This window comes from Pinus tabuliformis, chromosome 9 (genome assembly GCF_031772625.1).
Source record: "Pinus tabuliformis cultivar Carrire ecotype Pingquan chromosome 9, CPIR1, whole genome shotgun sequence".
In the NCBI taxonomy this organism is placed as follows: domain Eukaryota; kingdom Viridiplantae; phylum Streptophyta; class Pinopsida; order Pinales; family Pinaceae; genus Pinus; species Pinus tabuliformis.
Window position 1 is genome coordinate 220,857,657 of NC_142307.1, and position 16,162 is coordinate 220,873,818.

The 16,162-nt window shown below is 36.0% G+C and overlaps 1 pseudogene; it reads right to left on the reverse strand.

The window, feature by feature from the left end:
- Positions 1 to 412: 412 nt before the first annotated feature.
- Positions 413 to 973, reverse strand: LOC149147943 (asparagine synthetase [glutamine-hydrolyzing] 3 pseudogene; annotated as a pseudogene).
- Positions 974 to 16,162: the final 15,189 nt, after the last annotated feature.

Here is a 16,162-nt window from a genome sequence, read left to right on the forward strand (position 1 = left end):
ATTCTTCTTGGATCCTTGACAGCTGTCCTCCTTCAGTTAGGCTGAGATGGCTGAGCTAAAGATGCAAGGAATGCTGACTTTGGATACCTGTTAGCGCTGATGAATCATTTATCATCAGGATCAAAACACCTATTTTTAAGGTCCCTGTCTCCTACCATCCTTCGAAAGTTCAGCAACATGTCCCAGCTCTTTTAATAACCCCAGGTATGGAATGCTGCCATGTTTCTGATGTGTTGTAGGTGATATTGATAGACAGGTGTCTCTCTTCCACAAATCCTGCTCACAGTATCACAATAGCTGCTCTGCGTTTAAAATCATCACCTACAGCAGTTTCGTAGCGCGCTACGAAACTGCTGTGTGATTTTAAAAAAAAACTGCAACTTTCACACCACCATCTAGAAATTTTGGCTTTTTAATTGAAAAAATCTGCTGATACTTCCTCGTCGCCATTGCCACTGCCGATATCTGCATTTTCTTTGTAAGCATCCACATGAACACCTAAAACATCCCTGCCAGAAGGATCGGGGTTCCTAGGCCATGCAGCATCCCATTCTAAAGCTTTGGCAGCGCTGCAAACCACACTAGGGCCTCCAGGTACAGTCAAGCGTGCAGCATTCTGAGGAAAGAATCTTTCAAATATCATCCTGTAGTAGTATGCCTCCTTTGTCGTGGGTGTATTCTCAGGGTAAATGTACTTTGCATTTGCCATCATCATATTGGTAACATGATTTGCAGCATGCTCTTTCAAACCATCAATCCAACTATAACCAACACCATCGCTGAATTGCTCTTTTTGCCTGTACAAAATATGCTTTGGTAGATAAGGATTCTCCACGTCGTCAAATGCCTTGCGAAGGATCCACTTCTCAATGCGCCCAAGATCAGGCCGCACCATTGTCCACTCTGGATCAATTCCCATGGAAATATTGATAAACTCCTTATCTAGAAACGGCACACGGGCCTCAACACCCATGCTGCTGCTTACTTATTAGCTCTCAGGCAGTCATATAGATGAAGAGACTTTATCTTTTGACATGTTTCACGATGTAGCTCCTCTTTGAAGTATTCCCACGCGACTCTGATTCTCTCAATTTTATAACCTCCTCCCAAAGCGACTTCTCGTTCCAGATATGCACAATAGGTCTCAAACACACTAACAGTTACCAGTTTGTATTTGGAGTAGTAATTCAGGATCATACTGCGACAATCTAATCAAGGTGGAATTACCTTAAATAATACGAACACCTTTCCGACAACGATAAGCAAATTTCGACCATGTGTCTCTGTCTTTTGTCGGTGGCAGAGCTAATGAACGAACAGCTAATATCGTTTGCCACATTTCAATCCCGGTGTCACTAATAATGGCGGCCTTGTGGCAATCAAATCCTTATAAAGACCACTTGACACTTGGCATTTAATCACTGCATTCCATAAGAGAAAATTCTAATGCTGATATTGTCAAACATTTTACGCGCATTCTCCATGCTACTGCACATAAAAATCAGGAGTAATTTTAATGTTTTGACCAAGTTCAACATTACGTGGGCATGGATCCACACTTGCAATTTCCTGTGCCAGAGAAAGATTTGTTGAGCCTGAGGATAACGCACGTTCACGGACATGGCAATGTAGAGCATCCATTCGTGCCTCATGATCAAATGTGCAGCCTTCCAAGAGACCACGAATTCTGCGGTTCTGAATATTAAGATAATGCCAAACTGGATCTGACTCGGGCTCCAACTCCAGTAAAAACCTGATGGTATTCTCAAACTAAGTGGACAAGATACATCAGATGCAACAGGCAGGGTATTTACTAATTTCATCCATTGCAGAGACCAGCATTTCATCAAAGGATAGAGGCAAAGAAGAAATAGCAAACGCTGATCCACTGCGTTCAAGAATAGATACTGGCACCCAATATTCATCATTGACAATATCTGATGTAATCGTTTTCATCCAAGAGCAGAGCCTCAATATGAACACCTTCATAACTTCGGTTCGTAATGCAAACAATGTTTGCACTGCATTCAAGGGTGCGCAGTCCTTCCCTTAGTTTCATAAACAGATATAATGTCCTGTACCATTCCAGCAACTTCCTCCAAGGAATGATTTGAATTCTTTACGTCACTAAGGTCGTCTTCAAAGGAATTTTGTCTAGCAGTCTTTTCATGTTTCACTGAACCAAGAGCGCCATTTGTTGAACCTACCTTAGCAAACTTCCCATTGAATAACGAAAGAGCTGATCTCCAAAATGTTGGTACATGGTGCATAATGACAGATGTAAGCCTACGAATGAGTCTTCCTCTGAAAGCATCTGCTTCTTCACCAGTCACTTCTCTAATATGAGACTTCCCTCTTATATCATTATCACCCAACAGAAGGGAATAATCTATTAAAGACTGCACAAACTCTTATTTGATTTACCCAGAAGATTGGCCACTAATCCATAGACACTGTTTTGCAACTGCTAATGAGAACATTAAACCAATACAAGTATACTTCAATTTAACTATCAGCTTTATACACAATCAATCCACTCAAATCATTTTCTCGATGCAGGGAGGAGCAAAGGATCTGGATTTCTCTTGAAGTTCATAACGACCGACATTTTCCTTTGTTTGCCAATTACAAAAGCTTCACGCTAGCTTGTCATTTGGGTGTAAGGTACAGGAGTAGTCGAGGTGAATATACTAATTGCCACATGCCATGCTGTGTCCAGAGCCCATTCTAATAGCTGATTAACACCCAGCACATGTACATTAGCAAAATATTCTCCTTTCTCAACCGCTTTAAGAAACCATGATAATGCTTTCGCATGGTCACGGGGCACCCCCTTCAAACCAAAGTAATGGAATACACCAACTTTATACATTACCACTGCATTCCCTTTTGGGCCTTTGCATCACTCTGCTCATCATCTAAATTTAGTATATGAACCTTCTACTGAAAACCCGAGCAAATCCCTAATTTCGTAGCGCGCTACGGAATCACTTGAAGCATGTTGCGATGTGAAACTGTTAAAAGAGGATTCATGCGCTGCAAAAACACCCTGTCCCTAAGCTAGGCTAAAAAAATTTGGCAACAGAATTTTCAGTGATAACAGAGGTCACCCCCTTGAAGAGGCTGATTTTGAAGTTGTTGATATATATTTTCTTCTATTTTTTGAGCTGGTTGCGTAACATATACAGGACTTCCCAAGGGTGCACTAGATCAATGAGATACATGCAAAGGGTGTCCACTGGGGAAGAACACCAAAGCCACCTTTCAAGATAAGGATAGTAGAGTGCAAGAAATATTTTAAAGAGTTCACTTAAATGTCTGTAGACCATTCTCGACAACCTCCACGAAAAAGCACATGTATTATGTTATATTTGTATATGATGTCTCACGTAAGTGTTGGATTTTTTTTCATGCAGAATAAAATGAAGACATTCTTCAATTTTTTTATTTTAAAACTCTTGTTAATAAATACATTGATAGGAAAGTGAAGGCTCTCAGGAGCAATAAAAATGGTGAATATGTGTCGAATGAGTTCAAGAAATTTTGTGCAACAAAAGAAATTCGACGAGATTTAATATCACTCCATAACCCAAAATAGAATGGTGTGGCTCAGAGGAAGAACAAAACTATTGTGGGAGTTGTATGAGAGATGTTGCATGATCAAGGCCTACCATTTCACTTGTGGACTAAAGCATGCAACGTCATTGTATATGTGTAGAACATGGGTCGTCATAGGATTCTTGGGATGAGTACACTAGAAGAATAATTTTTAAGGAAGAAACCAGACGTGTCACAAATCAAGATCTTTTCTTCATCAATTTACTGTCATGTTTCCGAGGATGCAAGGAAAAATATAGAGCTGACAATTGAGTTCAGCATATTTTTGGGGTACGCTGATACACCTCACAAATATCGGGTTAACCTTCCATCTCACAGGATGATAGTTATTTGTAGAGATGTGAATTTCGATGAAGATAAGGTGATGAGATGTTACCTTGAGAGGGAGATTCAGTTGCATGCCAATGAGTATATTTTGTCTCCAAAGGAAGAACCTCAGGATGTTGTGGAGTGGCCACAAGCATAGGAGTAGAGAGTGGAAGAACCCACTCATACACATACATACATAGATGAAAGGAGGCACCATTGGAGATAACAGATTATTGCATGATCCTCGAGATAATGTGAGAGTACCCACATAAGAATGTAGGTAGAGAAGGTCACCATACCGGTACAATGGGTACATGGCTCTGATGAGTGTGATAGTTGAGAGAAAACCATAATCATTCGAGGAAGCAATGAAAAATCTAATATTGGTTGATGCCATGGTAGAGGAATATGATTTCATAGTAATAAATAATGTTTGGGAAGTTTTCCTAGGAATAGAGAACAAGTTAGTGGTAGGTTCAAAGTGGATCTACAAGGTTAAGTAAGAAGCATACAGAAGCATTGAGAAACACAACCCCAGATTTGTTGGCGAGGGTTCTCTCAGGTGGAGGGAATTAACTATGAGGAGACCTTTAATCCAGTTGCAAGGTACTCTTCCATCATATCAATTCTAGCACTTGCAGCATAGATGGGATAGGAGATTCACCATATGTATGTGAAGACAACATTCCTCAGTGGAGTGATTGAGGAGGAGGTGTACATTAAGAAGATGGAAGGATTTGAAACCTTCTACAAAGAGTCACATGTGTATATCCCCAAGTGAGCATTGTATGGATTGAAAGAAGCACCCTATGCTTGGTACGCGAGGATCGATAACTATTTCACCAGGTTGGGCTTCACCAAAATTGAAGCAGATGCAAACCTTTACCATATTGTTATTGAAAGTAAATTATTAATTATAGTATGATATGTAGATGATTTAATTCTAAATGGTGATGAAAATTTGATCAAGTCTTGCAAAGAGGATCTTGCAAGAGAATTCAAGATGAAGGAAATGGAACTCATGCACTATCTACTCAGTTTGGAAGTATGGCAAGGAGATGGGGAATTTTTTTTCTCTCAGGCAAGTATGCCAACGAGATACTAAAGAAGTTTCACATGGAGAGTATTAGACCCATGGCCACTCCCCTAGTAGGAAGTTGGAGGAAAGAGGATGCCACTTCAAGTGAGGAGGTGGATACCTGTTCTGAAACCAGCTCAAGAAAAGATAGAAAAGATAAATCAATGCCTTAGAATTCAGCCTCTTCGAGGGGGAAACCTCCTTTACATTACATAAATGAACAATTCTTGGATGATTCAAATGAAAAAACCTCCTTTCTATATATAGGAGTCTAAGGAGTCACAATATAATCCAGCCGACCTAACAATAATAATATAAAGCCACAAAAATAACAATAGAGGGATTCCATGGGGCACATAAATAACAACATGGGGGTAATAGGGGCACAAAAATATAAATAAGGGGTATAACTACAATAGTAATGGGGTAATCACTAGTATTATAGGGACCCAACATGCCCCTCTCCTTCAAAAAAGTTTTGTCCTCAATGCTTGAGTAGCTCTGGATACTTCTGCATAAAATTTTCATCCTCCCATGTGGAATCTTCAGCGGATAAGTTATTCCACTTGATAAGATACTCTAAAATTGTTCGATTTCGTAGCTGTCGAGTTCTTGTTTCTGTGACTGCTTCCGGTTCCAATATAATTTTTCCTTCCTCATCAAGTTCTGGAAATATTGTTTGAATTGGGATCTTTTGCAACTTTTGAATAAGTGGCCATACTTCTTCGTCCTTCTTCCATTCTTCGCTTGCTTCGTTTATCCAATCTGGTTGGATAATATAAATAGCACAAAACAATTCTTCCACATCCTCATCCTTGAAGAGTCTTCCCATTCGGTAAGGTCGCCATTTTTTAAGTGCATGTAGTATTGCCAACATTTCCTTCTCATAAATAGCTTGCTTGAGATGTAGCAGTAAAAATACCCAATCACCTACATCAAAACATTTTTCACTAGGATGTTGATCTACCTGTTGTTTCGTTTGATTTTGCACCAAAGTGACGTTATCCTTTAAAAGTTGGAGAACTTGTTGTTGATGCTTGATGTGATATTTCACTGCTTGAACCTTTTTCTTATTCATATGTCCTTCTATCTCTAGAGTTTGAGGAGTGGTAATTTCTTCCAATCCTTTACAAGATATGGTAGGATTCATTTCTTGGTGCTCGATGTGATCTTTCACTTCTTGAACATTTTTCTTCTTGATATCTCCTTCTATCTTGATAGTTTGAGGAGTGGTAATTTCGAACAATGAATTACAAGATATGGTTGGATTCATTTCGTCTTTCTCGATGTGATCTTTCACTTCTTGCACCTTTTTCTTCTTGATATGTCCTTCTATCTTGAGAGTTTGAGGAGTGGTAATTCTTGCCAATGCTTTACAAGATATGGTCTGATTCATTTATTCTTTCTCTGGGGTCGGGTCCTGGCGTATATCTTCTTCTTTTGATGTTTCTTGATCCTTTTCTTCCTCCTCTTCATATTCTATGTAAAATAATTTCTTCTCAGCACACTTATGACCTTTAGTGCATTTGCTATCACAATTGTAACAAAGCCCTTTTTCTCTTTTTTCTTCCAATTGTTGTGGTGTAACCCTTGTAGGTTGTGGAAGGCTAGGGGAAACAACACTTCCATATTTATAGTTGTGAGGGGTACACTTCCTGGTTTCCATAATTTTTCTTTCCACTATGTCACAAAGCCCTTTTACTCTTTCCAATTGTTGTGGTGTTTCTCTAAAGAAGGTGTTGCTCTTTGTATCCTCATAATGTGCTATCATTTCCTTCGTGAAAATTGACCACGTAACAAGTTGTTTACGAGAACAAAGCCCTTCGTACCATAAAAATTGATCTGGTTCTAAATATGAAGATGCAATACATACCTTTTGTAACAATTTTACACCATGTAGATCAAAATATTGCTCCATCTGAAGTATCCAATTTACCGGATCCTTGCCATCAAACTTCTTCATCTTGCTTTTTCTTGATTTTAGGAGCTCGACCTTGAAACGACTGTAATTATGTACTTTTGGATCGTCAAGTTCTGAAATTGTGAGCTATAGTAGCCCTCTGTGTCCTCTTTCCAATGCCACTAGTCGGATCCAAATTGGATTCTCTAAGAAAAAGTTATGCACAATCTCCCAAGATGACCTTATTATAGACCTTTCCAGAAGAGCGAACTTGTATGAAGTTCCACGAGTCACTATTTCGACCTATGGATCTAAAAAAGATATACAAAACAACTACAGTCCGTCCTCTATCTGTAACTTCTTACGAAATTTCAATCCGATCTCCAGAGAGAAAGTTATGACGATTTTCCCCAGGTCACCTGTTTTGAATGTAATTCAGGAGTCTGCAAAAAGACCAATTTCCTAAGATCATATCTCCGCAAATATCACGCGAAAAGCTCTGAAATTCGGACCCAAGGTTCAGCGCGATTTATTCTCAAATGGGTTTTTTTGTGACTTCTGAAACGTCACAGAAAAAAAGTTATAGCGAAAATGCCACAATGACCTGTTTGGAGCAGCGAAACCCTAGAATCCAAAGCTCTGATACCAAATGTTATGAAACCAGCTCAAGAAAAGATAGAAAAGATAGACCAACGCCTTAGAATTCAGCCTCTTCGAGGGGGCAACCTCCTTTACATTATATAAATGAATAATTCTTGGATGATTCAAATGACAAAACCTCCTTTCTATATATAGGAGTCTAAGGAGTCACAATATAATCCAGCTGACCTAACAATAATAATATAAAGCCACAAAAATAACAATAGAGGGATTCCCTGGGGCACATAAATAACAACATGGGGGTAATAGGGGCACAACAATATAAATAAGGGGTATAACTACAATAGTAATGGGGTAATCACTAGTATTATAGGGACCTAACAATACCACTGTTTACAGAGAGCTTGTGGGTTCACTTATGTATTTGATGAACACATGACCAAACATATGTTATGTGGTTAAACAAATTAGTCAAGCAATAATTAAGCCAACCAAATTGTATTGGAAGGAAGCCAAACATGTGTTGAGATACCTCAGAGGCAATACTCAGTATGGTCTTTGGTATAGGCGAACAGAAGGAGTGAAGTTACAAGGCTTCATAGAAGCAAATTACATGGGTAGTCCATTAGACAGGAAGAACATATTAAGAGGCATCTTCAGTATTAGGTCAGTAAAATTTTCTTCGTAAAAAAAGGAAGAAGAGATTAGTTGCACTCAGTTTCTAGTCAAACAACTTTTGAAGCTATCTCAATGAGGAAGATTCTTGTTGGGTTATTTGGTTAGATGATGGATCCCACTATGATTTACTGTGACAATCAAAGTTGTATCAAATTCTCTGAAAATCTAGTTTTTCATGATCGATCCAAGAATATAGACATGCAATATAACCATATACGAGATTGTGTACAGAGGAGGACCATGTTGTTGGAGTACATTCCTACAGAGGGACATGATGCACATATTTTGACAAAGACATTGTCAATAGGAAAATTTGAGTTCCATAGAAACAATATTGGGGTATTTGATAATCCCTTTCTTGTTGATAGGGAGTGTTGGAAATGGCAACAAGAAAAACATGATTTAATTTTCCGTTGAATCCAATTAGGAGAAAATTTTGAATCCACATCACAAGACAACAAGAATGAGTTGACTAAGTTAATTTCACTTAGTTGGATTGGTTAATTTGAGTTGAGGGCCTAAGCTCAGTCATGTAGAGTGGTTCCTAAATGTTTAGGAGCCTAAGCTGAGTTTAACTTGAGTTGTAATAATTCAATTCTCTTAAACTGAGTTAATGTTAATTAAACTAGTTCCACTGTTGGAGGAACTAGTAGGAGGTCTACCAGTGGGGTGAAAATATAGTGTTCAACCACTGCACTAATAAATCAATCATAATTAACTCATGCATGCATGAAATTCGAGTTACCTAGTTGAGGTTGGAGTTCAAGAGAAGTGTACTATAAATTCTATAATTTTCTGAGTTGTATAGGTGGTACATGTAGTCAGAGAACGACCTATAGAGATTGCACAATTCTAAATTGAAATTTCCCTAATTAATAGGGGTCTAATTCCCAAGGAAAAACTGCAAGGAAATAGGAGTTTGGCAGGCATCATAATTTGCTAAGTATTGGCGAGAAATAGCTTGTGAGGTAGTGAGATAGATTATACTTGTGTAGAGATTGTTGAGACTTGAACAAGCATTGTATTTCTTCTCTATGTTCTGATCTAAAGCAATACCGATAGGAAGGGGTTTTGAGCAACAAGCTTTCCCCTTAGATAAATCTTTGAGCATATGTGACTGATTCTTGTTTCATGTTTATGTTGTGATGTATCAATCAATTAATTGTTTTCGCTGATAAGTAGAGTAGTTTCAAATACTTTATTTTAACATATTACATAAGCATTTTGAATATACAAGGAATTTTTACCTAAACGCTGATATAGTTTGTATGTTATATAGTTTGCATTTACATTTTTTATTAAAAAGGGAAACATTGTTTAGAAAAGTTGAGTATATATATACTCAACCTTTCTAAACAATGTTTCGCTTTTTAATAAAAAAATGTAAATGCAACTATTAACTTATATTGTTATATAGTCTGTGTATTTAAAAAAATAATTATAATAATAATGAATAAATAAATAAAAACAAAATTATTTGAATTTTTTTTTAATTAATTGTACATTATTAAACAATGGCATAATTTGTATATTATAAAACAATGGCATAGTTTGTATATTATATAAATTTATATCATTAATTCTACATTATTAAACAATGACATAGTTTTTATATTATAAAATTAATTAATTGTACATTATTAAGCAATGGCATAGTTTGTATATTATGTATTTTTATGATTCTTTGTATTAAAAAATATTCGGAAAACAATGGCATAGTTTGTATATTATATATTCTTATGATTCTATGTATTGAAAAATATATTGAATTAGCCAAGAACCTAACCAAAGTGACAGGCATCCCCAATGGTAAACCACATCCCACCCCATTTAACGCAACTCCTCACCAAGTCTAACAACCATGTTGCTTTTTACTTGATATATAGTTGAGCCACTATTGGTTATGAGCAGTGAAAAATTGCAAATGGGATTATTATCCCATAGAAAACAATATTTTTATTTATTTATTTTTTTTAAATCAACAAAAAAAACGAGTTTAAATGGACAGTAATTCTTCAAAGGGATCCCAATTAGCTTTTCGTAGGAGATTTTTCCCAATAGAAGCTTGATTTGAGATAAACTAGCAATTGCACCAAATGTTGCAAAGGAAACGCCGTAAGGCATAATAATAGGAAAGAGTAGCATTAAATTGTTACTCTTTCATGATGATAGTGAAAGTGTTACTAGATGAGAGTAGCATTAAATTGTTACTCTTCCATGATGATAGTGAAAGATGTTTCGAAAGGGTGTAAGTAGAATATCAGATGTTAGTTAAAAAGGGGGGTCTCAAGAATTGCATCATTAACAAGAGAAGAGTATCCACAGTATCAGGTTCTCTGTTTTTGGTTATTTAGTGTAGTTGCCAAAGATTTCACTATAAAGTTAGCAAAGATCTCTATCCTTAGAAATTATTGACCAGAAACCCTGATTTGGTATTTTGGTTAAACATCCATATGTATTTGCACTTGCAACACTTGGGTTTGAAGTATTTGTGTACTTAAGTGGTTGGAATTTATTCACACCCTATTTGTATATGTCAGCGTTATTTGGGATTCAAACTCTAGCAAACATTTGTATCATTCTCTTTTTGACCAGTCTACGGACTAGATCGTAGTGACCCACATCAAATGATTTTCAATAAATTATAAGAACATTAAGTTGAAGTCAAAATATGAATCTTTTGAACTCACGGATTTTGAACATCTCAAATTACCATACTCTACCACAAGTATGGTAAATTTGAATAATGAAAATGAACACATTTGGTCTTTGAATCCTAGAAAGGACTTTGAGCCTATACTAGGAGACCAAATCTCTTTTAATTGATGATGTCAATAACCCACAAAAAATGGAAATTCAAATGCTTGTCCAAATAAAAATATTCATGAGTTCACTTTTAACTAATAAAGCTTTAACATGGAACATTATTCAAAAAATATACTAATTAATGAGCCCATGCGCCTTGGTTGTAATTTTATTTTCAAACCACTCTATGTAAAAATAAAGGTACCTTCAAAATTGTTGAATGAATTTAAAGAGAAACACTTCTTTCAAAATTTTGATGAGATTTGTAAAGGTGGACTTTAATACTCTCTCAACCTCTACCTTTTTTGAAAACTATTTATATTACTTTAAATTGCTTGTTAATATTTTGAAATATTATAAATATATGTTACAAGTTGGTTTTACTTAATTTCAAACATTGTAATGTTTTTGCTTCATTATTGATAACAACATTGAATCTCCTAATACAATAAGTTTTCCATTTAAACCAATGAACATGATGGTCAAGGTGGGCCAGACTTCAACTTGGATGGGATATGCATTACCTGAAATCTACATTCCACCAAAAAAGAAAGTTATAAACACTAATTGTATATACAAATATATGTCAATGTGTTTTATAGTATCATTGATGAGGCACACATTAGCTCCAATCTACATTTCATAAACTATAAGTCAATAGTAGAAAAGATAATTATATGCTAAAATGTAAATGTATTTAATGTGTTTTATAGTCTCTCATTCATATAGATATTTACCTTAATTACTATATTAGTATAAACATGTTTACAAGGGAATTGACAAAAAGATCCAAGATTTTCTTTATGTTTTAAACATTAAACTCATCCATTACTCTAGAGTCAAAATTTAACATAAATTTCTTTGTATAAATACAACAAAAATGAGGATGGATCTCCATGTAATATATATGACTTAACTACTTGTTTTTTATTAAAAAATATCGCACTTTTAAATAATTCAAATGGTATCTAAGAAAGTTTGGTTCTTTTAACTAATTCTCAAAGTTAACAGGGAATCTGCACTTGTAGTATTTGACTAAATATAATACAACTACTTTGAATGGGGCCAACACAAATCCACTGTCCCTGTAAATTTTCCAATAGTATATCTACACTGATTTCTTATAAGGAGACATTTGTATTCAACTAATATCACTACTTTTCTAGAGAGATCAACATGAATCAAATGTAGAAACATTCCGCTCAAGTAATTCCATGATTGGATAGAGATGGACACGAATCAAATGTCAACAAATTTCAATATAAATATGTACTTGAAAAAATTTCAATATAAATATGTACTTTATAGGTGTAATTAATGGCTTTGATTTACACAAAACTATATGTTCATATGGACCGATTTAAATAAATTCCATTATTGGAGAGAGATCAACATGGAGCAAATGTCAACAAATTACCCAAAGGAACAGAAGAAGTTGTTGAATATTTGCAAATAGTTGGAAAAATGGAATTGTTAAATTCAAATTTTAATATAAATATATACTTTATAGGCACAATTTGTGGCTTTGATTTACAAGAAATAGTACGTGCATATGGACTCATTTAAATAAAAAATCATCGATATTTTTTATATTAAATTAAAACACCTTAACTAAGCATGGAACAAGGAAAGATTGCCCTCAAAACTACACTTTCAAATATTTCCTCTAATATTTATCAAACCTTTTTAAAATCAAAGAGATCAGATAAAAATAAATACAACTTGTATACCCTCATGGAACATTTCAACCACTCCCTCAAATATTTATCAAGCCTAAAACAAATAGATTTGATAAAAATCCATACAACATGGATACACTCATGGAACATGTAGGGACTATCATGAAACCTGCAATTTCCACCATTCCCTCGAGATTTATCAATCCTTCTAAAATAGAGGTCAGGGGTCAGATAAATGGATACAGTTTGAGCACATTCAATATGTGGACTAGTTTTCTCATAAAAAATTAATATGCTTCATTCAAATGCTTAATCTTGGAAGAAAATCACATCAAGGCTCTAGGTAGGTCTTCCCGGTGCATATCGCTAGTAGCTACAATTTCTTAATAACATAGTTGAAATTTCATGGGCTATCCACTTGACCAATGAAAAGTCAAATTGACCAAGATTAAACATAAGCAAAACAAGGAAGAAATCCAATTAACCAAGTCAATATGAAAATTGACTAGATAAGAAATTGTGGAATCTTTGATGCACTAATGTTTAATGTATAATAAGAATATGAAATTTACTAGAATTTTTGTTACGTATGGATGAATGGCATGGTTACGGATTGTTTTCCTTTTCATTCTATGAATTGTTTTGATGCATGATATGCATCAAAGAATATGTAAGGGTTACTGAATATGTTGATCTCTAAACTAACATACCCTGTGCCTCAAGTCAAAATTTCCCTCTCAAGGGATTGCTACCTCCATCTATTTACAAGCTTAGTGAAGTCAATGTTAGACTACAAAGTTTCCTTGTTGATTATCACTTGTTAACCCTAGCCTTTGAAATTGCACCAAGGCAATGTTGACGAACATCAATAAATCAAACAAACCTCGAGCAATGTAAAATTTAGAGGGAGCCTTATGACTATAGAGAGTAAGATACCATAAATGTATTGAATAATTTCAATTTTACATAATCTTATAAGAACACAACCTCAAATACCAAAATATAAACCAATATGAAATGGTGCAAAACCTACAATTCATAAAACATTAGCCAACTAATCAACAATCTTATTTACATTGATTTTCTCCAATTAAATATTTCATATTTTAAATAAACAAGATATACGTAAAACCTAACAATTAATAAATAATCAACAATTAATAAATAATCTTATTTAAGATGATTTCCAATTAATTATTTTACCTTTTAATTAAACACAATATACTCCATAAACTACATACCCTTCAAACCATGATGTAGAATCTTACTCCATCATCCTCATGAAAAATATAATGATTTCTCATTAAAGCGCTAGTCTAAAAGGTTCGGTATCCCATGTTTGGATGGTGTTTGCACCATGTCCACTCTCCACTCATGCAACATCTCAAATCCACCACCAATGGATTTGCCTTTGGTATCCTAACTCTCTGGTAGGATATGGCAAGTTAAATATCATTCCAAAAGCAAAGGGCCATGGAAGGGGCACAAAAGTAACTACATGGGAACTTAAATATCGTTCCAAAAATAAAGGGCCATGGAAGGGGCATGAAAGTACCTCTTCTTCCTGATTTTCAAAAGTCAAAACATTAGGCACATCACCCAAGCACTCTTTAAAACTATGCATGTTCACTACCCAACCCTCTCCCAAGGACTCTTTGAAACTATGTATGTTCACTACCCAACCCTCTTAAGAAACTTATGGTATAGGCTTTCCTCATATCTCTTTTTTCATCAAAATTGTCCAATTATAGTTGACAAGCAATAAACCAATGCAGTTTCTAATCAATCCCTTGTTTAGTACAATGTGGAATATTTATCATTAAATAGAGATCACGTTTAGCGTTGAGAAAACTAAATTTCTTCACACATGCCGACATGGAATTCATTAAGACTCGTGTGATACATCTTTAAATTTTTAATCACAATGTGTCACATGTTGTGTTCCGGTAAGGTGGGGTGAAAAGCCTCGTGATGGTGGATCTCAAACAGTTACTCCACCTCTTTGTAATGCGAAGACAAATTTTATATTAGAAGAGAATATATGGAAGTAACACATATTATTATTTTTTTTCTCAATTAGAATACTTTTATATTAATACAAATAATCGGTACAGTAGGGCTGGAGCCTTGAAAGTTATAGCCATTAACATGGCATTCTAGCAACAAGTTGATGACAAATTGACAATATGACTTGTTTGTTTGTGGTTCGGCTGAGGACTGACTCAAACCTGCGTGTGCTTCGGCCATACAGTAATGAGCCTAATGCTTACATTGACCATTCAATAAAAATAATTGTTCCATAATTACTCCATGACCACATTTGCGTTGCCAGCTGTGGGCATTTACCAACCCAGACGTGAACATGAATGAGCCCGAGAGGACCGATCTCATTGGCTTGCGAGGCCATTTTCGAGTCATAATGAGAGGAGCTCGACAGAGGCAATATGACTTGTTTGTTTGTGGTTCGGCTGAGGACTGACTCAAACCTGCGCGTGCTTCGGCCATTTTCGAGTCATAATGAGAGGAGCTGGACAACGGCAATATGACTTGTTTGTTTGTGGTTCGGCTGAGGACTGACTCAAACCTGCGCGTGCTTCGGCCATACAGTAATGAGCCTGACGCTTACATTGACCATTCAATAAAAAGAACTGTTCCATACTTACTCCATGACCACATTTGTGTTGCCAGCTGTGGGCATTTTACCCACCTAGACGTGAACATGAATGAGCCTGAGAGGACCGATCTCATTGTCTTGCGAGGCCATTTTCGAGTCATAATGAGAGGAGCTGGGCAACGGCGGTAACCAATGGCACCTGTAGGTGGCCCCTTGCCTATCATCACCATCCTTATCGTGCTGGCTTTCTGATCAATCCCTCTCTACCTGGAGTGAATAGTCCTGATGCGCCAGAGCGGTGCATTCATTTTTTAGTTGTTCATCATTTGAATCACTGAGAGGGCTTGAGAAGTAGAGAATCTTTTGGTTGACCCCCTGATTGGCCATTCTGTCTGCCACTTTGTTGGTTGTGCACCTTATGTGCCTGAATGTGATGCTTCAAGGTGTCCATAGCCTTTCCTCCATTTGCTCCAATCTACTGAGTAATCTCCAGCTTGTGGCTATTTTAGATGCTGGGGAACCTGTCTGTATTCTGATGACCGCTGCTATTATTATGAGGGAGTCTCCTTCAACCTCAAGATGATACAAGTTTTCTTGCTCTGCTATACAGATTCCTTTCCAAATTCCTTCCAGTTCCGCTGCATTGTTGGTATCGTTACCAATATTTCCATGGTAGATATGTCTAATTGTGCCCGTTTCATCTCTGAAGACCCCTCCATAGCCAGCAGGCCCGGGGTTTCCTTTAAAGAAAAGTCTTTTAAAATTAGAAAAGTTAATATAAAAGTTTATCATTTTCTATTATTTAGCGTTGAAAAACTATGTAGATTTATGGTAAGTAAACTTTGTTATGAAATTCAAGTTGCAATGAGATTGGCAAAGTG